The 26,588-nt window shown below is 42.8% G+C and overlaps 1 protein-coding gene across 8 annotated transcripts in view; it reads right to left on the bottom strand.

Annotated features, from left to right (window-relative positions):
• ASNSD1 (asparagine synthetase domain containing 1) overlaps positions 1-26,588 on the bottom strand; it is an 84,164-nt gene that overhangs the window by 16,053 nt on the left and 41,523 nt on the right. For 2 of the 8 annotated variants that reach the window (XM_039494347.1, XM_039494346.1), the window contains exons 1-3: positions 11,261-11,564; positions 9,262-9,315; positions 1,418-1,493 (exon numbers count right to left, since the gene is read on the bottom strand). The gene's annotated coding sequence lies outside the window, so the exon portion shown is untranslated. Of the gene's footprint in view, positions 1-1,417; positions 1,494-9,261; positions 9,316-9,668; positions 10,290-11,010; positions 11,074-11,163; positions 11,565-26,588 lie in introns of those variants that run through there. The other 6 variants (XM_039494350.1, XM_039494352.1, XM_039494351.1 and 3 more) reach the window with 5 other exon arrangements.

Below are 26,588 nucleotides of genomic sequence, written 5' to 3' on the forward strand. Positions count from 1 at the left end.
TTGCCTAGGAAGGTTGTGGAATCTCCATCATTGGAGATTTTTAAGAGCAGGTTACCGAACACCTGTCAGGGATGGTCTAAATAATACTTAGTCAGGCCATGAGTGCAGGGGACTGGACTAGATGACCTCTTGAGGTCCCTTCCAGTCCTGTGATTCTATGACTGGGCCTCTTCGGCACTTCAATAATACAAATAATAAATAGTAATAATAATGGTTCCTGATAAGTCAGTAATTATAGCCAATAGTCCAAACACAAATTTAAAGACACATAACAAGAAAATATGAAAGTGTTTACATCAGTACCATAGCACAAATCAGTCCATTGCAGCTTCCCCTCCTTAAAGATAATCAAATTTAGATATATATTCTTATTGTTTATGCACATTTTTGTTTACATGAACTTTAAAATTGTGCATCATTAAATTTGCATTGATTGGGCTATTAGCTGTAACTACTGACTTAGCAGGTACCGAAATTATTCTTTATTATTGGTATTATTGTAGTGCCCAAGACTAAGAGCCTCAGTCATGGACCAGGATCCTATTGTGCTGGGCACTATACAGGCATAGAACAAAAAGTCCCTGCCCCAAAGAGTTTACAACCTATCCCTCTAATCTAAGTCATTATTATTGTACTGCATTTTTAAATATAAGGCTTTTATCAGTATCAGAACCTGGTGAACTCCTAGCTACTGTCAATATAAGATTTGCACTTTACTATCATAACAAACTGCAATGAACTGTCTTAACTAAAGCCTTCTCAGTGTAAACTAGCTAAAAACACTCTAAGAAATGAAGATCAAGCACCATTTGTTCTGTCCAGAAATTACCAAGTTCATTTACATCCTGGAATTCATTCCACACCTGACCCTAGATTTCTCATCTAACTGATGCTTCTTGGTCTCTATTTAACCATCAAGTCTCTCTCTCATTCTCCAGATGCTTCTGTCCTGGATCCTCAACCCTCCACACCTCCATAATCCCAAAGCCCATTCCTCCAGCCCCCTAAGGTATCCAGTTCAACTTCAGTTTTCTTTCTTCCCTAACCCATGCTACTTTCAAACAGGTTTATTCTTCCTATATGGGACCAAATGCTGCAAGATGCTGATTGCTTCCTGAAAGGAGTTGAGGGTGCTCTGCATTTCAGAGGACTGGGCACTAGATCTACTATAATTTTTACAGGCAACCCTTCCTACATTTTTAGGACTGGCAGCTTTTCATTTTAAGTACTTTATCACACATATATATAATATTGTGATTACTTTAATCTTCTGTCCTATCCAGACAAATTAAACACAGCAATCATACAGCTTTGAATAAACAAATTATGATTGTTCATTTTGATCTGCATGGGAAATCCTACTCAGTTACGAATACCACCTTTAAATATTGGTAGGTAATGTATGTTAAGAACTTACTTTTGCATTCAGATAGTGTTTCTGTTCTGTCTACAAGAAAGAATATGTTGCTATTGGGTTGCTGTTTGTAAACTTTCTGAAAAATAAGAAGGAAATTGGGATAGGTTAATGTTAATAACAAATCCATAGCAGAAGCCTAATGTGTTATCAAGACAATGGTTTTACCATCCACAGCATTGTTACCTACTGCTATTTTATATTCTTCTTCCCGCACATATGATGAGTCAAGTGCCACTATTTCAAATATAAATTAAATTGAAAGTAAACATATTGATGGATACTTAAAGCGTATGAATGGCTAACATGATATTGGCAAATATCAGGCCAAGTTAAACATGTTAATCAACAATTTAGATAAGACATTACTGAAAGTATTGACGCCAAAAGGACATACAAATTCTCATTCTTTTAAATGGCAAGTGTCCATCAAGTTACTACATTAAAAGGCACTGTACTAAAAATAGATGTATGTGATACAAAAAATGTAGGATAAAAGATAAAAATATTAAAAAGTTAATTCTTTGCAACACATATTATAGTTGTAAAATCTATAACGGAACATGGTTACCATTTATACTGACAGTGTCCTGGAGCCTCTACTCACTCAAAACTTCAGTGAGAGTTTAGAATAGATCAGTAGTTCCCAAACTGGGGTTCATGAACCGAAATGTTACAGGGGGTTCCCAGGAAAAAAATCCCTAATGGCGGACAGGGATCCTGAACAGCACGGGGCCAGCAGCCTGGAGTCCCTGGACTTCCAAGAGCTAAGCAGATCAAAGCAAGCATATCTATCACACTAAGGAGATTTAAACTTCAAGACTCCTTATAAGAAATGGAAAGGGAGGTGGATATTTTTTGCTGTTCTTAAAATTAAATAGGTAGCTAGTATTGTTTTTTAAATTATTATGAAAAACAAGTTTAAGCTTTGTTGTAACGTGCATTGTTTGTCTGGACTGCTCAAGCCCCGAATGCTTGTGTAGGAGGAACTCTTTGGATTGGCTTCTTAAATACCTTCATGCTGTTTCACATCTGATACTCCTTGATGAAACATAGGAGCTTTGTCTTATAACAGGCTTATTCAAAGTGATACAAGCTACAAAAGTGAGATCGCGGAAGAGTGTTGCCGTTTTCATAATGTAATACATAAGAACATAAAAATGGCCATACAGGGTCAGACTAAAGGTCCATCCAGCCCAGTATCCTGCCTACTGACAGTAGCCAATGCCAGGTACCCCAGAGGGAGTGAACCTAACAGGCAATGATCAGTGATCTTTCTCCTGCCATCCATCTCCACCCTCTGACAAACAGGCTAGGGACACCATTCCTTACCCATCCTGGCTAATTGCCATTAATGGACTTAACAGCCATGAATTTATCCAGTTCTCTTTTAAACCCTGTTATAGTCCTAGCCTTCACAACTTCCTTAGGCAAGGAGTTCCACTGGTTGACTGTGTGCTGTGTGAAGAACTTCCTTTTATTTGTTTTAAACCTGCTGCCCATTAATTTCATCTGGTGGCCCCTAGTTCTTATAATATGGGAACAAGTAAATAACTTTTCCTTATTCACTTTCTCCACATTCTCCTTAGTCTCCTCTTTTCCAAACTGAAAAGTCCTAGCTTCTTTAATCTCTCCTCATATGGGACCCATTCTAAACCCCTAATCATTTTAGTTGCCCTTTTCTAATGCCAGTATATCTTTTTTTAGATGAAAGGACCACATCTGTACACAGTACAGACACATGTTTGTTGACCCCTTCAAAGAACTCTAATAGATTAGTAAGACATGATTTCTCTTTACAGAAACCATGTTGACTGTTGCCCAACAAGTTATGTTCTTCTATGTGTCTGACAATTTTATTCTTTACTATTGTTTTAACTAATTTGCCAGGTACTGAAGTTAGACTTACCAGTCTTTAATTGCCAGGATCACCTCTAGAGCCCTTTTTAAATATTGGCGTTACATTAGCTATCTTCCAGCCATTGGGTACAGAAGCTGATTTAAAGGACAGGTTACAAACCCTAGTTAATAGTTCCCCAACTTCACATTTGAGTTCTTTCAGAACTCTTGGGTGAATGCCATCTGGTCCCGGTGACTTGTTACTGTTAAGTTTCTCAATTAATTCCAAAACCTCCATAGTGACACTTCAATCTGTGACAATTCCTCAGATTTGTGACCTACAAAAGCCGGCTCAGGTTTGGGAATCTCCCTAACATCCTCAGCCGTGAAGACTGAAGCAAAGAATTAATGTAGTTTCTCTGCAATGACTTTATCGTCTTTAAGCGCTCCTTTTCTATCTCGATCGTCCAGGGGCCCCACTGGTTGTTTAGCAGGCTTCCTGCTTCTGATGTACTTAAAAACATTTTGTTATTACCTTTTGAGTTTTTGGCTAGCTGTTCTTCAAACTCCTTTTTGGCTTTTCTTATTGTATTTTTACACTTAATTTGGCAGTGTTTATGCTCCTTTTTATTTACCTCACTAGGATCTGACTTCCACTTTTTAAAAAAGATGCCTTTTATCTCTCACTGCTTCTTTTACATGGTTGTTAAGCCACAGTGGCTCTTTTTTAGTTCTTTTACTGTATTTTTTAATTTGGGGTATACATTTAAATTGAGCCTCTATTATGGTGTCTTTGAAAAGTGTCCATGCAGCTTGCAAAGATTTCACTCTAGTCACTGTACCTCTTTTAATTTCTGTTTAACTAACCCCCTCATTTTTGCATAGTTCCTCTTTCTTTAATTAAATGCCACAGCATTGGGCTGTTGAGGTGTTCTTCCCACCACAGGAATGTTAAATGTTATTATATTACGGTCACTATTTCCAAGCGGTCCTGTTATAGTCACCTCTTGGACCAGATCCTGCACTCCACTCAGGACTAAATTGAGAGTTGCCTCTCCCCTTGTGGGTTCCTGTACCAGCTGCTCCAATAAGCAGTCATTTAAAGTATCAAGACATTTTGTCTCTGCATTTCGTTTGATTCTAATAAAAATACTGTAATGATAAATAATAATGAATAATAAATAGTGTGTAATTGGCATGTCATAAAAACAAATTTTATATTTCCAAGATCACTGCTTTTATAATTTATGCTCAGGTAAAGGAGAAAATCCCTTGAAATATTCATTTTCTGGAGGGGGTTTGCAAGACTTGACATTTTAGTGAAAGGGGTTCACAGGCTGTTAAAGTTTGGGAACCACTGGAATAGACTGATTAAAAACTACAGGATTTGGGCCAACATAAATTGTAAATACAGTAGAGAGTCTATGTTACAAACTAATTGGAGACTGAGTGCGGAAAGTCAAGAAGTTCATAAAATTGAACATAAAAAAATTAGTACAGTGCCTAAGTTGCAGTATGATGCACTGCATCATTTTCTTGTCTTTCAAACAACTGCAAAACAATTTCCAACACATTGAAGACATCAGAATATAAAGGGATGTTGACTTGTTCTTCACTGACGTCTCTTTTGTTGTGATCCTTTGTCCCATCAAGAAAAATGGTTCATGTAACTGGTGGTTTGTAAAATCTGAGTTTGTAAAAATGAGGTTCTACTATACCATAAAGACAATTCTTTATCAAGTTGTATCCATGATATTCATCAAGTACACAAAGCCACACTGAACTATTCAGTCATGGTGATAGGGAACAAAACTTGTAATTTCATATCATACCTACTGTGCATTTAATCCTGAACAGTTAACCAAAACATGAGATAGCAGTCTCAATTGGCATACTACAGACACTCAAAAAAAAGGGGGGGGGGGCGGAGGGGGGTTTGTGAAACTTCAGATGGAGAGTCCTGGAGACTGAAGTCCTCTATCCACAGAACACACGGACCAGAAGTGGCAGATACATGCTTTCTTACACTGCCCCTCCAATGTGCTTCAGTATCCATCCTCCATCTCTTCCATACTCTCTGTTGAAACTGCCAATGAGTCAGCCAGTGGGCCAACTCTGATGTGAACATGTCCACCAATAACTGTACCAAGAAAAAAATTGATCTTATTTGACAAAAACCCATTATCAGTCCTGAGCTATCCAGGGCTCAAACTAATTCTGCTTTTGTCAGGAATTGTTTACACGTTTCTGCATAATTTACCTGCACCTTGAAGGATTTATTTTTAAGAACACCTAAGTCCATTTACATTGATTATCATTTTTTCTGTGCACTGTTGAAATTAGATAGTTGGTAGGTAACGCATAAGATATCTCTGAAAATAAAGTGTCATCATTTACATATGATTTGCAGATGACATTTGTATATAGTTAACCCTATCTTTATTTTTAAAAAGGTTTTAACTTGTGCATATAGGGTAGGATTTTCACACATGCTCAGTATTGGCTTACCTCTGCTCCCCTCAAAATTAATGATAAATCTCTCTTATTTCAAAGAAAGCAGCTAGGCCACTGGTAAGGACTTCTGAAAATCTCACACATGATGGACATGATTAATGGCAAAACAAATTGTGCTGATCCAAAGAGAAACTAAATTAATTTTTCTTTTACGAACTTTAGACACTGATTAATCAGACTGATAAATATCGGAACACAATCATTTTGAAGTAGTCATGGAAAAGCTGTCCTGCTTTTCTTAAATATTAAAATGGGAGCAGATATTTCCCCTTCATGTAGGTTATACATCTTTATCTTGGAGCTTTAGCCAATATAAGTTATGCTTAGAGAAAAGGAAAGTATTTATTTGCTTATCAGTGCACATAACATCTGTTTTCTCATTTCTATCTACAGCCCTTCACCAACCATTCTTGCATAATGGTCATAAAACTCAAGGGATTTATAGACGAGGATAACAGCAGAGAAGGTCTTCTTTTGTATTTTTAAAAGCAACTTTAAACAACTTTTGCCTTCAAAATTCGTGACAAATATTATGGGTTTGACATAAAAATTTGGTATTTCCCCTGATAAAAACTAATTCCTGCACAGCTTAGTTCTGAATCTAATATGGAGAGTAATTCCCTCACCACTTAGAAAATGTACAGTAAGAGTTGTCTTCTTTTTGGCTTGAAGCATTGAGATGTGTTGGAAGGGGCACTCAAGTGTTTTACTTTGATCTAGGATGTGCTACACTTCATCACTATCACAAAACTGAATGTGATCACTTCCTGGAAAATAAATCTTCTTTGACAAGGAGTGTAAACTAGGTTAATAATATCAATATAACAATAACTAAATGCTGTCTTAAAAAATGTCAGACTGATAGTGGGCATCAGCTATTTTGAAGTGTTTGTTTTCTCGTGCTTTCCCACCTTCATTTATCTACCTGCTAAACAACCAGTGGGGCCCCTAGACGATCGAGATACAAAAGGAGCACTTAAAGACGATAAAGTCATTGCGAAGAAACTAAATGAATTCTTTGCTTCAGTCTTCATGGCTGAGGATGTTGGGGAGATTCCCAAACCTGAGCCGTCCTTTGTAGGTGACACATCCGAGGAATTGTCACAGATTGAAGTGTCACTATGGAAGTTTTGGAATTAATTGATAAACTTAACAGTAACAAGTCACTAAGACCAGATGGCATTCACCCAAGAGTTCTGAAAGAACTCAAATGTAAAATTGCGGAACTATGAACTATGGTTTGTAACCTGTCCTTTAAATCAGCTTCTGTACCCAATGACTGGAAGATAGTTAATGTAATGCCAATATTTAAAAAGGGCTCCAGAGGTGATCCCGGCAACTATAGGCCAGTAAGTCTAACGTCAGTACCAGGCAAATTAGTTGAAACAATAGTAAAGAATAAAATTGTCAGACACATAGAAGAACATAACTTGTTGGGCAAAAGTCAACATGGTTTCTGTAAAGGGAAATCATGTCTCACTAATCTTTTAGAGTTCTTTGAAGGGGTCAACAAACATGTGGACAAGGGGGATCCAGTGGACATAGTGTACTTAGATTTCCAGAAAGCCTTTGACAAGGTCCCTCATCAAAGGCTCTTACGTAAATTAAGTTGTCATGGGATAAGAGAGAAGATCCCTTCATGGACGGAGAACTGGTTAGAAGACAGGGAACAAAGGGTAGGAATAAATGGTAAATTTTCAGAATGGAGAGGGGTAACAAGTGGTATCCCCAAGGGTCAGTCCTAGGACCAATCCTCTTCAACTTATTCATAAATGATCTGGAGAAAGGGGTAAACAGTGAGGTGGCAAAGTTTGCAGACGATACTAAACTGCTCAAGATAGTCAAAACCAAAGCAGACTGTGAAGAACTTCAGAAAGATCTCACAAAACTAAGTGATTGGGCAACAAAATGGCAAATGAAATTTAATGTGTATAAATGTAAAGTAATGCACATTGGAAAAAATAGCCCCAACTATACATACAATATGATGGGGGCTAATTTAGCAACAACTAATCAGGAAAGATATCTTGGAGTCATTGTGGATAGTTCTCTGAAGACAACCACGCAGTGTGCAATGGCAGTCAAAAAAGCAAACAGGATGTTAGGAATCATGAAAAAAGGGATAGAGAATAAGACGGAGAATATCTTATTGCCCTTATATAAATCCATGGTATGTCCAGATCTTGAATACTGCGTACAGATGTGATCTCCTCATCTCAAAAAAGAGATGAGGAGAGATTAAAGAGGCTAGAACTTTTCAGCTTGGAAAAAAGGAGACTAAGGGGGGAATATGATAGAGATATATAAAATCATGAGTGATATGGAGAAAGTGAATAATGAAAAGTTATTTACTTGTTCCCATAATGTAAGAACTAGGGGCCACCAAATGAAATTAATGGGCAGCAGGTTTAAAACAAATAAAAGGAAGTACTTCTTCACACAGCGCACAGTCAACCTACGGAACTCCTTGCCTGAGGAGGTTGTGAAGGCTAGGACCATAACAGGGTTTAAAAGAGAACAAGATAAATTCATGGCTGTTAAGTCCATTAATGGCTATTAGCCAGGATGGGTAAGGAGTGGTGTCCCTAGCCTCTGTTTGTCAGAGGGTGGAGATGGATGGCAGGAGAGAGATCATTGCCTGTTAGGTTCACTCCCTCTGTGGCAGCTGGTACTGGCCACTGTCGGTAGACAGGATACTGGGCTGGATGGACCTTTGGTCTGACCCAGTATGGCCGTTCTTATGTTCTTAGAGAACAAATTGCAGCAACTGCAAACACTTTCACATGATATTGGGTTAGAAATGAACATGTCAAAGACTAAGTGGATGCGAAATGAGCATTTGAAGCAGGAATCATCGGGAAAGTAATCGAGGACTTTGACAAATATATTTATCTGGGTCAGCAGCTGAACAGAGACAATTCATTAGAAGGGAAATGCAGGAGGAGGAGAAAGGCGGGGCAGGAAAGTTTCAACAAAATAAAGACATCTCTAACTGATGATGAACTGCCCAGGAATAAAAAGGAAAAAACTGTTTAAATCCACTGTTCTGCTAGCAATGATATATGGAGTGGAAAGCTGGTCAATGACAAAAGCAGAGGAAGAAAAATTCGCTGTCACCCAGAGAGCAATGGAAAGGCAAATGTGCAAGATATTGCTCTGTGATCATATACCGAATGAGATCAGAAGGCGTACAGAGGTGACTGATGTAGTGCAGGTGATGTACGACGCAAAGTGGAGATGGGCAGGTCATGTAGTGTGCAGGCAAGACAATAGAACACACAGACCACAAGCAACTGCTGGGCAGACCAGAAATGCACGGGGCTGATCCCATGACAAAACTCTTTGGCCAGAAATGGAGAGAACGTGCTCGTAATAAAACAGAATGATGTGGCGTCGACCTGCGTTTGTGGAAGGACAGACGAGGACAATCCGGACAAGGTGATTTATCTAATGCAAAAAATTAATTGATAAAAAACCACTTTGTAATCACTCACCCGGTTCTTCTTCAAGTTGGAAAGCTCATCAACTACAACTTTCTGCTCTTTAATCTGAAAAACATAATAGAATTCTAGATTTATGACAAATAAATCAGTATGTTATAACCCACTATTAACACTCCAACCCATGTTTTCAGATAGGTAAATGCAAATGTTTGTCTTATTCTGACAGGTCCAGGAGAAATTAGATAGAAAAGTGATGGAGTAAAGAATGGAAAGTAAACTGAGACATGAAAGATGCTGTTTCCATAGCCAATATAAACATAGCCAGTAAGATATTCTGGGGCATATGACTGATAGAAACCGAAGTAAATTTTTCTGAAATTAATTTGATCTCAAAAACTATGTATCTGTAGAAGTCTGAGCCAGCAAACCAGGAGGGAGTAAATCACATTTTCAAATACCTGCTTTAGAAGGGAGGTAATTTGTATACGACCTGCATCTTTTTCTCCACAATTGCATGGGATCACTACTGCACACCTAGGGCCTGATTCCAAAGCCAACTGAAATCAATGGGAGTCTTTCTATTGCTTTCAATGAGCTTTGCGCTAGACCCTAATAAAGCCTACTACTCTTATAGATGGGGTTACTATGTAGGCAAATATGGTATGTTTTGTAATCAACAGGGATGACAGAACAGGCTAGGAACTAGATTCTGAATTATTCTGGTATAAATCAGGAGAATTTCACTGAGGTTAATGCAACAACAGCATATGAAAAATCTGTTTTGTGGGATTTTATTCTTTTCAGGGGAAAAAATGGGTTTCTTCATGATTTTTCTAACTTCTTTGTCATTCTGAAGCATGCAACAGTACAAAGAACTGTGAAGCCAATTTTGTCAATTTCCTGGGAATGCCTCTAGGGCAGGGGGAATCCTTGGAGTGCAGAGCTGTTCACACCTTCTTTCCCTGATATTCACTGTTGGAAAAAAGACCAAAGAATCTCTACTATTACAGCTATTACAGGCTGAAAGAATGGCCCTTGGGGCCATAGGCAACTGACATAAACAAGAACAGCACAGCATCTCCTCTAGTTTATGCCATGGACTGAACAGTACCATAACTGGTTCCAGAATTTGGAAGTCACAAAGTTGGCATAAATCCACCTCTGATCCCATTCCTGTCTCTCAGGTGATCAAACCATAACACACATTTTGCACCAATATCCTCCACTGAGGACTCTATGGAGAAGCAGTAAATTTACAAAAGGAAAGTGAAGGAGGTTCCTTGGGATTTAACAGACTACAGACTGATGACATTACTGTTTCTACAGTAAATATTTAGTGTTTGTAAAGAATGCCAGAATGATAACTCCAGAGGCTAAAATATTTTATGTCTCCATGGAGCATGTATGGGATGAGTAGCTGCAGCATAAGATAACCCACAATTCCCTGACCGTGTATCTCAAGCTTGGAGTGATCAACACTAGGCATGACAAAGTAGTTCTACCAATAGGTCCATTTAGCCCTTTACTAACACAGCCACTAAGGCCATTAATTAGGGCCAAATTATGGTGGAAGTTTTTCTACTGTGAAAATTTAAAAAAACCAAAGAAATCTCTGCTTTTTCGTGGTACTGAGTCCCTCATTTTTTCCTGCAGGTAAAAATGAAGTAATTGCCCTTATAGTCCTGCTGCCCTGCACCCCCATTTTCACAGCAAGTGCCCAATGCCACACGATTTCCCTGAAAGTATTCTCAGGGCCAATGGAACACCCTGATTCGCTGTGGCGGCATTATGACGCTACACCTGGCAGCGTGACATCACTGCCAACGCTCTAGTAGTGATGAAGCCAAATAAGCAAGATGACGTCATGCTGGTGCCTTCCCTCCGCACTGCCGCGCCTCCCGCACCGGGCCCCACCCTCCCAGCCGACAGGGGGCCTCCCTCCCGCGCACTGACCCCAGCCGGAACTGGACCAGTTTCTCTTCTGAAGAGGCCGGAACCTCCGGTCTCGCGAGGGCCGTGTGCACGACTGTCAATCGCGCCCCGCCCCCACCTTTCGGTTCAGCGCCTCCTTCTGGTTCAGCTTCGCCCCCTCCTCCTCTCTCCGCGGCTCCCGGCCCGACATTCCCGCCTTACGTGTCCCGTTGCCAGCGGTGTCAGGCGCGAAACTCACGGGCTCGCGCTTCCCTAATCCTGCCACGTGCGGGGGGAACGACTACTTCCTTCAAACGCCCCGAACCCACGAACTACGCAGTCGCACTACACGCAAAGTCTCTAACTACGCTCATCCAGCTAGGCCGGTGGAGCGACGGAGCATGCGCGAACTTTCCGAGCATGCTCAGTAACAAGTCATGCCTCCGTGATATTTTCCCCCAGTGTAACTGAGCATGCGCGAACGTTTTGCGCATGCTTACTAGCAACGTTTGAAGCCGTTGCCCTAACTAGTCTGCCCTTACCTGCCATCTGCAGCGGGGTGGAAATAGGGCTCGTGGGCCACAAACGGGGCAGGGCGCAGGAAGGGTCCGGCTGATGTGGGGAAGAAAGGGACTTAAGGAAGACAGGGGTTAATAGAGGCCGCTCCTGTGCTCCTCCTTGGGTGGTGCATGTGTGGCAGGAAAGCCACAATCTAGCCCAATGCCTAGCTCTGCATTTCCCAGACTGAGCCAGGGCTCCCCGGGGCCCTACCAAGGCCTCGAGGGGAAACCACCAGTGTTGGGGGCGGGGAGTGAATTAATATGCCTGTCTCTGTTCTTTTCTAATGATGGAGACCATTAAACTAGACTTAAAATTACCTTATCTATAGGCACTGGAACCGCTCTGTGCCCCCTGGAGTGTGGGGACTTCAGCAGAGAGACTCCCTGCTTGGGGAAGTGCCCACAGGAAGGCTCTTGATTGAAAGCCCCCCGCTAGAGTAAAGGGTAAAGTGAGGCTCCCAGTGCTGACCAGCACCAGCAGACAGGGGAAGGGAGGGATAGGTGCTTCATATTTTTTGAAACTATAAGTAGCTGCAAAAGTGTTTTAACTCTTTAAGTCAATATCCTTGAAGCTAGTGTCTTGACTTGGTTAAAAAAATTTATTTGTTTGTGAGGAGCCATCACGTTTTAAAATCCCTTGAAGGGAGCTGCAATACAACAAAGTTTGGGAACCCCACACCTTGAGAATCCAGTTTTATCAGAAAAGCTGCCCCTAGGGAGCTGTAAACGACTGCCTCCTAGAGTAAGGGTGGGCAAACCTTTTGGTCCAAGGGCCACATCTGAGTATGGAAATTGTATGGCGGGCCATGAATGCTCACACAATTGAGGGTTGGGGTGCAGGAGGAGGTGATGGCTCTGGGATGGGGCCAGAAATGAGTTCAAGGTGTGGGAGGAGGCTCTGGACTGGAGAAGGGGATTGGAGGGTGAGGGCTCCAGTTGGGGGTGTGGGTTCTGGGGTTGGGGCAGTGCTCTGGGCTGGGACTGAGGGGCTCAGAGTGCAGGAGGGGGATCAGGGCTAGAGCAGTGGGTTGGGGTGCAGAAGGGGGTTAGGGGCGCAGGCCTCAAGCAGCTCCTGGAAGCAGTGGCATGTCCCCCCTCCAGTTCCTACATGGAGGCATGGCCAGGCAGCTCTGTGCACTGCCCTGTCCACAGGTGCTGCCCCTGCAGCTCCCATTGGCCGGGAACCCCGTCCAATGGGAGCTGCACAGTTGGTGCTTGGGGCGGGGGCAGTGTGCGACGCCCCCTAGCTGCCCCTACATGTAGGAGTCGAAGAGGGGACATCCCGCTGCTTCCGGGAGCCACACGGAGCAGGGCAAGCCCTGGATCCTGCTCCCCAGCGAGAGTTTGAGCGCTGGATTAAAACGTCCGAAGGGCCAAATGTGGCCCCCTGGGCTGTAGTTTGCCCACCCCTGTCCTAGAGCCTTGATTCAATGACTGTCTTAGGATATGTCTATACCACAATCAGGTGTAACTGTAGCATGTATAGACATACCTGATCTAGCTTTAATTTAGCTATCATGAGTATCTAGTGAAGGCTCAGTGGCACAAATTTCAGCATGGGCTGAATTACACAGGGGTTTCAGATGGGCTTGTACAGACCAAACTGAAGTCCATACTGCCACAGTTTCACTGATAGCTAGACCAAACCATGTGTCTACACATACTGCAATCACTCCCCTGATTGTAGGGTAGTGATATCCTTACTTGCACACATGGTTAAGCCTTTCCAAACATGGTTTTGACATTTTGAATAAATCCCTGGTGTCCACCTACACTAGCTAATATGTGAACATATAACTTGCCTACACTAGGGTTTTAAAAAACAAACTTTTTTTCCTAATATAAGCAAGACCAGAAGGAAAGAAATTGGTTAGAACTAGTGCTACAATTTGAGAAGATAGGCCTCAAAAGCTTAAGAATGAAAGAACCAAAAAAGTGTAAAAAATGAATCAAAGGAAAGATTCTAATTAGTGTTTAGAAAAAAACTGTTCACTTCATAGCCCTTTACCAGAAATGGACAGCAGAAATGAAGCAGTGAACCCTATAGAAAGGTATTTGTTAAACGAGTTATATGGGTTCATGGTTTTAAAGGCTTCCTTTTTCTTGGCTAAACCTATTATTTTAATAATTACTAATAGTAGTATATTGTTTTGCATTTCTATAGCGCCTTGCTTCATCTGAGTAGGTCAATGTTCTTTACAAACATCTAATTAGATCTCACAACACAGATGGCTGAAGCAAGGCACAGAGAATTTAAGTAACCTGATGGTAAGTCAGTGGCAAAGCCAGGAACAATGAGTCCTGGTTTCCTAGTTTAACTACTAGAAGCCACCATCATAAATTGGTTACATGGAAACTGCTACCTGTAAGCCTTGGTGATCAAGTAACTAGAAGTGTGTGAACACTGACAATTTTAGTTTGTGTGTGGTTCATTCACCAAACCTTAGGTTGCTAATGGTCCTAGTCCCCTTTACATAAAAGCTCAAATTCAGCTACCTAGAAGCTCCCCAGGGAAGTCCGACAGCGCATCACTGCTATCATTGGAGCTGGGTTACAGAAACAAAAATGGAATTGCCTGTTATGAATAGTCAGGAAAAGACAGGATTTCCCTTCCCACAATACCAAGGCTCAGTGTTTTTCTCTGTTAATTCACTTGAACACGAAGAAAATGAGGCTAGGAATCAAAGATTGAAAAATGAGTTTAATGGGAAAAATGTAAAAGTGAAAAAGCAAGGAAGAAATAAAGCATTATCGGAGTTCATGCACCTTTTTGTTCCCCTAATAAGCATTGCAGAGGCCTGATATACCCAGCCAGTACCGTGTGTAAGGTGCTTGTGCCCTTGGTTGCCAATCATCAAAAGACAGACATAGAAGGCAAATCCTGTACTTGACTCGTGTGGGGTCCAGTCAAGTAGGTGTGCTCAGAGGCTGCCTACTGGAATGGGTCTCTAAGTACCATTGTGGATCAGGACCTGTGTGACTTTGGGTAAGGCACATGGCCTAATTTCAAAGCATCCATAGCTCCCACTGAAGACAACAGACATTAACTAATAGGTTATAATCCAAAACCCAATGAAGCAAATGGGCTTTGCATCAGGCAAATAATGCACAACACTTAGGGGGATTAATCCAATGCCAATTGAAGTTGACTGAAAGTCCGTTGACTTTCATAGGTACTGGATCATATTTTTATCAACAGGGAGGGTCAACAGAAATCAGAGGGAAATTTAGGCAACATTTGCACAGAATTTTCCCACAAATCTGTGGGATTTTGTCAGGGCTTTTAGCCAAAGTCAGTGAGATCACTGTGAAGATGTCCCCTTTACTTTTTGTCTCACCTTGTCCTTTCCCTCTATTTTAATACTAGATAGCATTGTAAGGCCCAAGGAGAGTCATTCCAAAATTAACATGAACTGCTGCAGCTAGGCCAAATTTATAGAAACCCCACCATACCCCACAAGTGTCACAGCAGGAAACCCACAATTTGTAGCTGACTACACTGCAGACATCACTTTTGCTCTAATTTTTAAGGACATTTGGAATTAAATTATTTGAATAGTTGAAAGACTAATGTTGCGTCTGATGCTAAGTGTTACTGTTCATTTGTATGCTTCCATGCAGAATGCTTTTCAACAAACAACTATTTGAGAAGTGTACTAGAATCCAACTGAGACATTTACATGTCCTGGCATGTGCCTGAATTATTTTATACAATATACTTAAATTCTGGACAATAATTTTATACACTCACCTGCATTCTTTGATGCTATTGCTATAGTTCGCTACTTGTTCGGTCTGCAATGTAAGTGGTTTAATCTGAATGCTTCTGAACACTCTACTGCATCAGTGATTTATTTGCTATTGATATGTACAAAGGTTGACAATTGAGTAACTGAGTAGTCAAAGTATAATTTATTTCAAAGTATGATTACCCTTTTTATGTTCAGTTACAAACACAATTAAAGTTTATTAATGACTAATTCATCACAATGTCCCTGTGTTTGAGCGTTTCATTGATTAGTTTGTGAGAGTGCAGATAAGGGTTCCTGGTCCTGAAGAGTGGGTGTTTTCAACTTCTGTCCTTACCAGAAATTATTGACATTTCCACTAATTCTGAGTATTGACTGTGTGATTGACAAGTCTTCTTAAAGTAAATGCATTCCTAATGCATGATTAAATCTAACAGATCACCCCACCTTCACATCCAAGCAAGATAAGAGCACTTTTGCTGTCTAAAAATCAACAAATGAAAAAAGAGTTGTGTTGTCCAAGCCAAAGTCTCTCACTGAGGGCTAGATTCTTCCTGGAGGTTCAGCCCTGACCCTGAGTGAGAGGTGGCATATAACTGCTCTACCCCAGGAGAAGTCCTGGGACAGGTATGTTACTCATGGTGCCACCTAGTGGCTAAACATTATAATATAATATAGTTTAACATTATATTATTGGTACAATTTAGTCCTAAATGACTTCCTGACTGTATGAAACATTTATAATTTGGGGGTGCTACCTAAAGAGGTCCTAGTTTGTTGCACAAATAAGGTTCCTGACTGAATGGCTTTCGAAAACAAGATTAAAGATGCTTGATTTATTATACCTTAAAAAAAAAAAAAAAAACTAAGTTAATTCCCTTACCTAGCCATTGATTTCAGTGAAAAATAATGACTAGGACACTTGTTAAATTCAGTATTGAGTGATAATATTTAAGGATCTTGTAAAATGCCCTTCTCTTCAGCATCTGGGGTCTTTACAAAAATATAAAAAGATACAAAATTAAATACAAATTACTCAACACAGGTAGCTTATAAACAGCAACACAGGTAGCTTATGAAAAAAGCCTTTCTCCTTCCCTCCCCTCATCCCCCATTCACTGCCTAATTGTGTTCCTGAGACTCATTTTAATTCACTTTGAATTACACTGGAATTTTTGTTAAGGCTCTGTATACTGTTTGGAGCCTCTAAAGCATGCACTCACTTCAGTTTACATATGCCGTAAGCACCATTAAAAGTGTATGCTTACTACACAATATGAACCTCTCCCACAGTGCTTAGAATAGGAAATATCATGAACACTACAGTAAATTCCAGTACTGTGTATAATAAATATCCAGTTTTTAATCATGCACATCATATGGAATTTTTTAAAATAATGAATGCTCAGTAAATTTCTGTTGTCAGAATTCAGATTCTGAAGAATCATGGTTGTCATTTGTGTACTGAAAAATTGGCGTCCACTTAATTTCCAGTTGTGAATATGCTGCGCAGCTTCATAAGTGGGAAGTGGCTTTCCCATAAACTATCTTCTTCAGATATTTATTGGAAGAAGTCTCCCAGAGCACTGGAGGATAGGCAGAATGCGTAACATGATTCTATAGCCACCATTCCCCTGCCCCCCTCTCCCTCCGAGATAATCTTGTCTGACCCTCGCTGGATGCTTCCGACATTACCACTCCATCAGATGATAAACTAGAGGATGCTACCTTCCCCACAGAGCCAAGCACATCACGTGACAGACTGGCTCTTTACTATTTCAAGAAGTGTGTGGTCCAAACATTGTAGGTTTAAACCGAACCCTCCATCAGGTTCATGGAACTGGATTTCAACATCAAGCAAATTGCTGCTCCAGTAATGGCTGCTAGCAACAGCCATGGCCATGCAGGCTGCTCAGTGTTCCAGTCATGGTCAAAGTCAGAATGAAGCATGAGGGTTACAGCAGCTGGAGCTGTCTGGGGAGACTGCAGAAAAGGTTGGTAGGGGAAAGGACAGCAACAGTTAAATTAGGCATTTGCATTTATGTATTATTTAAAAAATTTAAATGGAACATTTTACTCTCCGACCCTGGGGTCATAATTTATTGGGGGTTCTTGTGAAATCAAAAGCCAGGAGAGTAAACCTGGAAATAGAAATAAAGCTCCTACATTCATCTCTCTGTTTCTTCATTCCATAGTTTAACAATTTAATTATTCACGCCAGCTCAGTAACCGCTGGGGGCCAGAGCCTCAGCAGGAGTAAACTGGTTTATCTCCATATACTTCCCTTTATTAATCTGACTGGATGGTTGACATTCAAAGGAGCTATATCAATTTACATCAATTTACAATTGAAGCTCTGGCTCTGAATATCTAAGCCATGTAAACACAGGCTTCTATTTGTTTTCTTGGCTTCAAGGTTGGTGAAAAATTGCACACATACCAACTCCTCTACTTCACTCCCACCTCTGACAATTAAAAATAAAATCCATATTTGTACACAACTCTTGATTTTTCCAACAGGGCAGAATTTCTTCATTTTCTTGTGGAAGTCTGTTGAGCCAGTGGTGAAAAATGGCTCATCTGTGAATACTTCTGGCATCAGAAGGTTTATCTTTTTATTACTCCTTTTTACCAAGCAGCCCAGTTTCAGGTGTTTCCAAGACAGCCTTTCTGCCTAGGTGTGGCAGGTTTGTATAATTTTGGTGGTGCCCGGAACAGGTCCAAGTCCCGCACACACACCCTGCCTTATAAGCCAATATATATATTTTTTAAATAATGTAAAAATGTGAGGGCTCTGGGGTGGGGCTGGTGATGAGGGGTTTGGGGTGTGGGAGGGGCTCAGGCAGAGGGTTGGGGTGCAGGGGTGAGGGCTGTGGGGTGGGAATGGGGATGAGGGGTTTAGGGTGCAGGCAGGCCAGAGAGGAGGACTCCCCCCAGCCCTCTTCCTGTCGGCGGCAGCGAGTTCTGGGAGGAGGGGAGGAAGGGGGCCTCTTCCTCCCAGCAGCACACTCACCTCACACCACTGCCACTGCACGTGCTCCTAGGGCCCCTCTCAGGTCCAGGAAGCCCCCTCGCTTCCCCTGTGCTGGGTGCCGGAGGGGGGCTTCCATCACATGTGCACCTCCTCCCCTGCTGCTGCCCCTCACTGTAGCCTCACTGTGGGTGGCGGATGGGGCTGCCCCTTGCCCAGCATGGGACAGGAGCAGTGACTCCTGGCGGGGGGCCCCCTCTGCTGGTGGAGGGTCCTGCCGGAAAAGGGAAGGGTCTGAGGCAGAAGGGCAGGGGCAGGGGCAGCTTGCCCTGCCACTAGTGGTTGGGGGGCACTAGGACCCTGCAGCGGCAGTTGATGCTGGGAGCCAGAAGAGTGGAGGCAGCTTGGAGCTCCAGGGAGAGGCAGGGACACTCCAGGGCCTGGGGGAGGTGCGCAGGGACAGCAAGTGGGGGCTGGGGGACACTCGGGGGAGGTGCATGGGGGCAGCAGGTGGGGCCAGCGCACCACGGGCCCATATAACTCACCACCCCTGTTTCTGCCAACATTCAGAAAAGAGCAGGTTTGTATTAAACAACTTTAGACATAGTTAATACATCATTTCCTATGAGTATTTCTGCTGGAATTCAATCCAACACACCAACATTTAAAATGGCTTCCACACCTTCCAAACTCCAAGTGCACTTTAGCTAAAGGCACAGTGGTTTTACAGCTTCCCAATGCCAGGAGCTCTACACTTTCTTCCTGCAGCCTGTCAGTCTTCCTGACCATGCTCTCGCTAACCAGAGAGATCTGGGCACCAATGTCTCTCCACCCTAGGCATTCTTTGCCATTCACTTTGCCGACTTTAATAAACTCAGCAGCAACCTCCAATGGGCTGGACCTTACAAAGGTTATCAGGAATGTTTCAGGCACCTCTGTGGATCCTTGGGTGACCAGATAGCAAGTGTGAAAAATCAGGATGGGGGAGGGGAGTAAAAGGAGCCCATATAAAAAAAGCCCCAAATATCGGGACTGTCCCTATAAAATCAGGACATCTGGTCACCCTAGTGGGTCCTGTGTTTACAACAGCCACATTAATCTGAGTTTCAGAGTAGCAGCCGTGTTAGTCTGTATCCGCAAAAAAAAAACACGAGTACTTGTGGCACCTTAAAGACTAACAAATTTATTTAATCTGAGTGTGGCTGGATGGTTGTAGGCTTAGATTCCCTTTGTTTAGAGCAATTGTCTCTCAGGTGCTTGGTGGCAGGGCCGGTTTTAGGAACTGCGGGGCCCGATTCGAATACCCGGTGGCAGTCTGGGTCTTCGGTGGCACTTCAGCAGTGGGGGTCCTTCCCTCGCTCCGGGTCTTCCACGGATCCCTCGCCACCAAAATGCCGCTGAAAACCCGGAGCAAGTGAAGGACCCTCCTGCCACCGAAGTACCGCCGAAGACCCAGACCGCCGCCGGGTGAGTAAAAAAAATTAAAAAGGCGCGGAGCCCGATTCCGGGGAATTGGCCTAAAGCCAGCCCTACTTGGTGGAATTACATGTGAAATACTTTCTGGGTCTGTTCTACTGTGATGTGGGTCTGCAAATGTGATTTCCAGAAGGGCATCGGTTCTGGAGAGGTGAGTGCCTGGGCTCCCCTCCACCCTCCCACTTGCCTCCCTTGTGCCCTTCCCTTGGAGGCTTGTGCTCATTGGAAACTCTGTCTTGTGCACAGGAATCAGCCAGATCAGCAGCCTCTTGCACAGACATTAGGGATTTATCCCAAAGAGCAGCTCTGATTTCATCAGAGCATACATACACTTAGAAAATGCAAAAAGTTCACATAACTGGTTGTAATTCTCTGCCCCTTTCCCTTCTACCCATTTCCTCATCAAATCATACATATATTCTCTACAACTCATATTAACATCCTTTTGAGGTTTCTGAATCTCACCCTGTACACTTCAGGGGTAATTTGAAACGTTTGCAATACAGCCTTTTAAAATTCATCATATTTCAAACCTATTCAATTGGCATTTCATTAAATACATTTAATGCTTTATCCAAATGCCTTTTCACCAGCATTGGGAATTTCTTGTCTTCTGGGACTTTATGCAACACACAGAATCTTTCAAAAGTAGCATGGTATTCCTCAATGTAATCTGATTTTGTATGCAGGGCATTGCTTGTCCCATCTGGCTATTCCTGGGGAAGAGAGAGTACCTGTGGGCTGTGTCCATATTTATCCATCATATCCAGGTTATACAGCCTCTCTCCCCCCATTTCTTGGGCTTCTTTCTCTTTTTAGTTCCAAGGTTCATTAGTGTGCTTCCTCCTGCTGTTGCTTTTCTGCCTCCCTCTGCTTGTCTCTCAGATCAGCATTTTTGGCTCTCTGGTCTGTTTCTCATAATTGGTTTTGTTTATCTTGCTGTTTGGCTTCCCATTTTTGGTGATCACGAGCTGCTTTTGCAGCTTCGCATTCTCTCTCTGTCTGGTCAGCCTCCAATCTGTCCAGTTCTAACTTTATGGTTATTCCGCTGCTGCTTATTTTAAAATTCCTTTTGTTCTATTTCCTTGCCCAAAATAAACAAGCAAAAAACAATAAATCTGTAAACTTTCTTTGACTCCACTCGGCCTTCTCACTGAATCACTTTAAAATCTAGTAAATCAGTGGTTTGGGACACACATGCCAAACTCGTGAAAAACACACAGAAATTGGGCTTGTTTTTGGTTTAATTGGTTTGTGAGTTTTTTGTTGGGTAGTTTTTGGCTTGTAGCTTGTTGTGTGTTGTAGCTTGTTGCTTCTGTTTTTTTGATCGGCTCCCGGCAAGCAGGAGCGGGGGTGGGTGGGGTGGGGAAGCAGAGGCAAGGGGGGAAGAGAGTCAGGGGTGCACAGCAGGCCCACCACAGTCCCAGAGTGCACGCTGAGGGGATCTAGTCACATAGAGTGTTGGGGTTCTTAGGTATTGGCTTGTTTTGAAATGGGATTAGCTTGATTTTTGGCTTATTGTGAAAGTCGGGGTGCTTATTTACCATGTGAAAGTTGGCAACTGTGGTTTGAGTGTGAGCCAAACAGCAAGCAGTAAATAGTAAATCCTGTTTGACTATGCCAATGTGACGCTTTGGGAGTTCACCACTGCCTGCCCTGTAACCCAGGGTGCTTCTGCGCTGCACAGCTTTGGCTCAGAGCCCCGATGCAAGTAGCCTTCCGCCAGCACAGTGGCCTCATCCTAGCTTCCCCCACCCTGGTTACTCCTTGCAGGGTGACACCAACAGCTCTTCCAGTCCTGAGTCTCCCCCAAACCCTCTCCCCTCTGCAGTTTCCAGCCCCTCTCACTGGACACTCACAGAAGTTATCAAGTTTTCTGCTGCCAAAGAGACAGAGCACACACCAGCCCATTAGTTGAGCTGAACACTTCAGTTTAATACACAGCACTACTCCTGGGGGAATTCTGGGCCAAAAAATAACAATTCTGCAAAATTCTGCTTATTTTATTTGTCAAAATTACACTATATATTCAAGACAGTTCTAATTCCTTTGGTAATTTATTTCAAAATACCTGTCAGCAACTATATCTATAACAATACAGACACACAAAAAATTCCCCCAAAGGTAGAGAGTTACAGAAACCCCTATGAAACAGTTCCTGTTTCTCTGCCCTCCCCCCCCCCCCCGAGCCCAACTGCAGGGCCAGACACCCACACCCCCTCCCCTAGAGCCCAACCGCAAGGTGCCCCCCAGCCCAGACACCCTTACCTCCCAGAGCCCAGCTGCTGGGTCCCCCACAGCCCAACACCCACACCCCCTACCTGCTAGAACCCAGGGATCCAGAGGGAGAAACAACCTGATGCTGGGTTCTGGGCTTGTGTGGAGTTTCCTGCATGCCACCTCCTTCCTTCAGGGCATGCCAGGGGTTGCAGCTGCGGAGAACCCTCCAGCTCTGTCCCCATTCTCTTCGCAGTGTCTTTTATGTTGGAGCTGGGCTCTGCCAAATCTAGTGGGGGTCAGTAGCTCAGCAGCCCATTTCTGTTGAGGGGGAAAGGAAATTCTGCGCAGAACATTAATTTCTCGTCCGAACCTGCGGATGCAGCAGGTAAACAAACCGGGCCGGCCCACCAGGGGCTTTCCCTGCACAAGCGGCGGAACAAGTTTGGGAACCACTGATCTAAGCAATTTTCTCACCCACAGTCAGTTCCAGCTACTCTTGGTTTTGGGGCCAAGAGGATCCATTTTTCATGGACTCAAAGGGTGCAGCTTCCTCTTTATCCCCTAGTGACGCATGCCAAATGGCTTTCTGCTTCTGCTTATATTTCCCAACATCTATTGTCTCTGTTTCAAAAGCCAGGAAGGCTTCCTGGGGTTGTGAATTGCTTCCAAAACACCTTTTGAGAACATATTTCCAGCAACACATCTAAATCTGTTTATACATCATCTTTACATACAGCATACAATAATATTACTGACCAGTGGCTAGCATATGATACCTTACATAGCACCTTTTAGATACAGATGATGGCAACAGTGTATTGGGACAATGAGTGTCAGGCCTGAAGTGAGTTACAGTATGATGTGTCCTCTGCCAGTTGGTATTGAGTGACTCCCTGGGTCGCAGATAAATAATATTATCTGCATTTTAAATAAGGGGAAACTGAGCTACAGAGTGGTCAAGTGACTTGGCTATGATCCCACAGGCATTCATGGCCCAGCTGAGACTAGAACCCAAATCTTCTGGCTCCCTGCCCAGGCCCCATTCACTAGTCCACACTTACTTTAATGGATGAGACTTATTTTTGCTCTATTAATTTATGACCATCATTAGGAAACTAGTGAGCCTGAACAAGTTCCCTTCACGGAACAGGAACAGCAAAATAAGCTGTTGCCCAACCTATGCTTTATCTACGTTTAGTTTTCACTCCCAATCTTTCTAAATGTCAAGTCAGCACTGAAGAGTCTGCTTGTTTTTCCCCACATTCTTATCTCCTCCCTCACTTAGCTCATGGATCTTCTCCAACATTTTTTTGATACATAAGAAATATTAGTTCAGTATTATGGCTGTCAGTGCCCTGTAAATAATCAAGTCCTATGACCAGTGGTGATGGTTCCGGCAGCAGTAAAGAAAATATTCAGAGTAAGCACTTGAGGGAGGACAGCAAGGGGTTCTACAGCAAGTAAGATGCTGAGTACAAGAGACCGCACAGAGTGTGCACTGAGAGTTGAGCCTGCACAAGATAAAAAAATCTGGTATTTTTTTGCCATCACCAAGCCAGCAAAATGGCAAAACTCATTACATTTTTCTCTATTCACTACTAGCATTATCTTCTCGTTTGAAACCTATTCAGAAAGCCTTCACTGATTTCCACTGCTGCCCTCTTGTGACACATTGTCAGTATGGCTTGAAGTTCTAACCACACTTTGCCAAATTTTACTACAACTTTTGGAGCCAACTACACTGATTTAGAGTGACAGCCATAGGTGGCGACTTCCCCTCTGCCCAGTGGTGCTCAACACCCACCCCCAGCCCTGCCCTTGCCTCACCTCTTCGCGCCCCCTCCCCCATCCTACCCCTTCCCCAAAGTTCCCGCCTCACCCTGCCTTTTCCCACCCCAATACCTCCCCCTTCCCACCCCCATTCCACCCCCTTCCCCCAAGTCCCCAGCCCTGTCCTGCCTCTTCTCCGCCTCCTCCCCTGAGTGTGCTGGGTGCCTGCACCTGCCCCTCCCTCCTGGAAAGTCCTAAGTGCCACCAAAGAGCTGTTAGGCAGTGGGGGAGGAGGGAGGGAAGCACTAGGAGGGAGGGGGAGGAGCAGGGACATGGTGTGCTGTGGCGGGGAGAAGGAGGTGAGGAGAGGGGAGCTTGGCTGCCGGTGGGTGCGGAGCACCCGCTAATTTTTCCCCGTGGGTGCTCCAGCCCCGGAGCACCCACGATTCAGCACTTATGGTGACAGCTAAGGAGGAACATACTAGTAGAAATAATGGAAGGCTATAAGCATTGTATATGATTTGGGTAGTATCCCTTTAAATAATTTGGGAGCCCTCTAATGACCCTCTACGTCTTCTATGGCAGAAGCCACTAGAACCCAACACAGCAGCAGTGTATAGAGGTAGCTGTGTTTTCTTTCTTTTATATAGATAGCAAACATGGTTATTTGGAATCTAATTGTGTCACATACTTTCCACATATTTTTAATGTTGTGTAAAGAGCAAAGACACAACACACAGAAGGAAGAGAAATTCTTTAGCATATAATTCCTATCCTGTATTTTAGTACAGAGTTATTTAGCATAACAGCTAAGATCTCTGAAACAGAAAGGGTGAAATTAGGAAAAAGAAAAATTAATCTGAATAGAAGGGAGACTGGAAAAGGGTGAAGATAGTGCTAATCTACAAATAGGCAAATAAGGACAATCCGGGGAATTACAGACCAGTCATCTTAACTTTTGTACCCAGAAAGATAATGGGAGGGCTCTGGGGGTGGAAGCCAGCAGGGGCTCAGCTCCAGCCAGTTGCCTGGGGAGCTCAAGGCGGCCTGGGGAGGTGCTACAGCTGGCCTGCGGGTTGACCCAGCGGTTTGGGCCAGCTTGGCGCTGGGGCCAGCATCTTGGACAGGCCTGGTGCTGGGGCTGGCGCTGGCTGCTGTGGCTGGAGTGGACCAACTGGCGGCTTGGGGTGGCTAGGGCAGGTGGGCTGGGACTCCTCCATCCATGGTCCCTTCCAGTCCTACGATTCTATGACTCTTGACAGTGAGGTCCTTTAGAAGATTATTCCATCTGCTATGTGAGTGATAGAGGCCTCATCACTTTGCAACATTTAAAATTAGAACAGCAAACCATTTGTACATATATATTCATTACTTTAATGAGAGCCCTTGGGTGCTCAGCACCTTTGAAAGTCAGGCCACTTATTTAGGTGCCTAAATAACATAAAGGTGCCTACAGTTAGGCTCCTATATGCTTAAAATCTCACCTTGTACATATTATGAGCTTAATAAGGCCACACTTGTTTTTGTTTAAAGAGTACTAATATATCCATATAACTTGGTTGGTAGAGATATTTAGCAGCAGTGGCCTGATTCTCCCATTCACCAGTGGAATTAACACCATTAAAGTTACACGGGCGTAAAGCTGTGCTAAGTAGGAGAAGAATCAATCTGTCTATGCCACATTCTGTTCACGGTGCTGTAAAAATGAAATAATGCCAATGATTTCAGTGGTGTTACTCTCCCAATTTACATCAGTGCCAATGAAAGGACAATTTATCCAAGTACAGACCCAGCATGTAGAACTAAGCTACAGACTGTGACCTGCTGGTAAAACATAGAACAACTATTAAAGGGAGTTGAGAAACACGTGATGGAATTTGCTCTCGGCTGTACCAGCCCAGAGAACAGATATGGAAAACAAACTGGTGAGCAGAAATCTCTAGCATTATTCCATTTCAAAAGTGCACCAAGGTCTCTCAAAAGAAGGCTGTGTTTGTATTAAAAGTGCTTGCCATATTTGGCAGCTGTGTTTCCCCACCTCTGTATCCTCTCAGCAAATTCCATCATGAATTTCGCAATTTTCTACAACAGCTGTTCTATGTTTTACCACCAGAAGGTCCCAGTCCGTAGCTTAGTCCTACGTGCTTGGTCATTACTGGATGAAATTTTGCTTTTATTTACACTGGTGTAAGTTTGGAGTAACATCATTGAAATTATTGGAGTTATTCCATTTTGACAACCAGTGATGTAAATGGCAGTTACTTTCAACACTTATTGGGGAAGCTGGGAGAGGTTTTTATTTGTCAAATGTGGCAGGATTTTCTAGTGTAGGTCACATTGTATGTATAGTCCTAGAGCCTCCTTACACTTCCAACAAAAAGGAATCCGTAATGGTATTATCTTTATCACAAAACTATCTCAGTTAAATTTATAACTGAATTACCATACCATAAAAATCCTGCCACTCTAATATACTTCACATGAAAAACAGAAATAAATGTCCCTGTAATAGCAAACAAGAAGGATAAGCAAAAATATTTTGTGTTTTAAATGCTCATGTATTTACCAAAATGTCAAAATATGTCAAATGCTTTTTAACTTTGAAATCCCATTGGTTCCTTTAACAAGCTAAAGTGTTTTTTGTTTGTTTAGTTCACCATGTCTGCTACTGTTTTCCAGTTGCTGATAAAGGAGGAGGTGGGTGTGTACTTTTTTTCAGAG

This window comes from Mauremys reevesii, linkage group 11 (assembly GCF_016161935.1).
Source record: "Mauremys reevesii isolate NIE-2019 linkage group 11, ASM1616193v1, whole genome shotgun sequence".
Classification (NCBI taxonomy): Eukaryota; Metazoa; Chordata; order Testudines; family Geoemydidae; genus Mauremys; species Mauremys reevesii.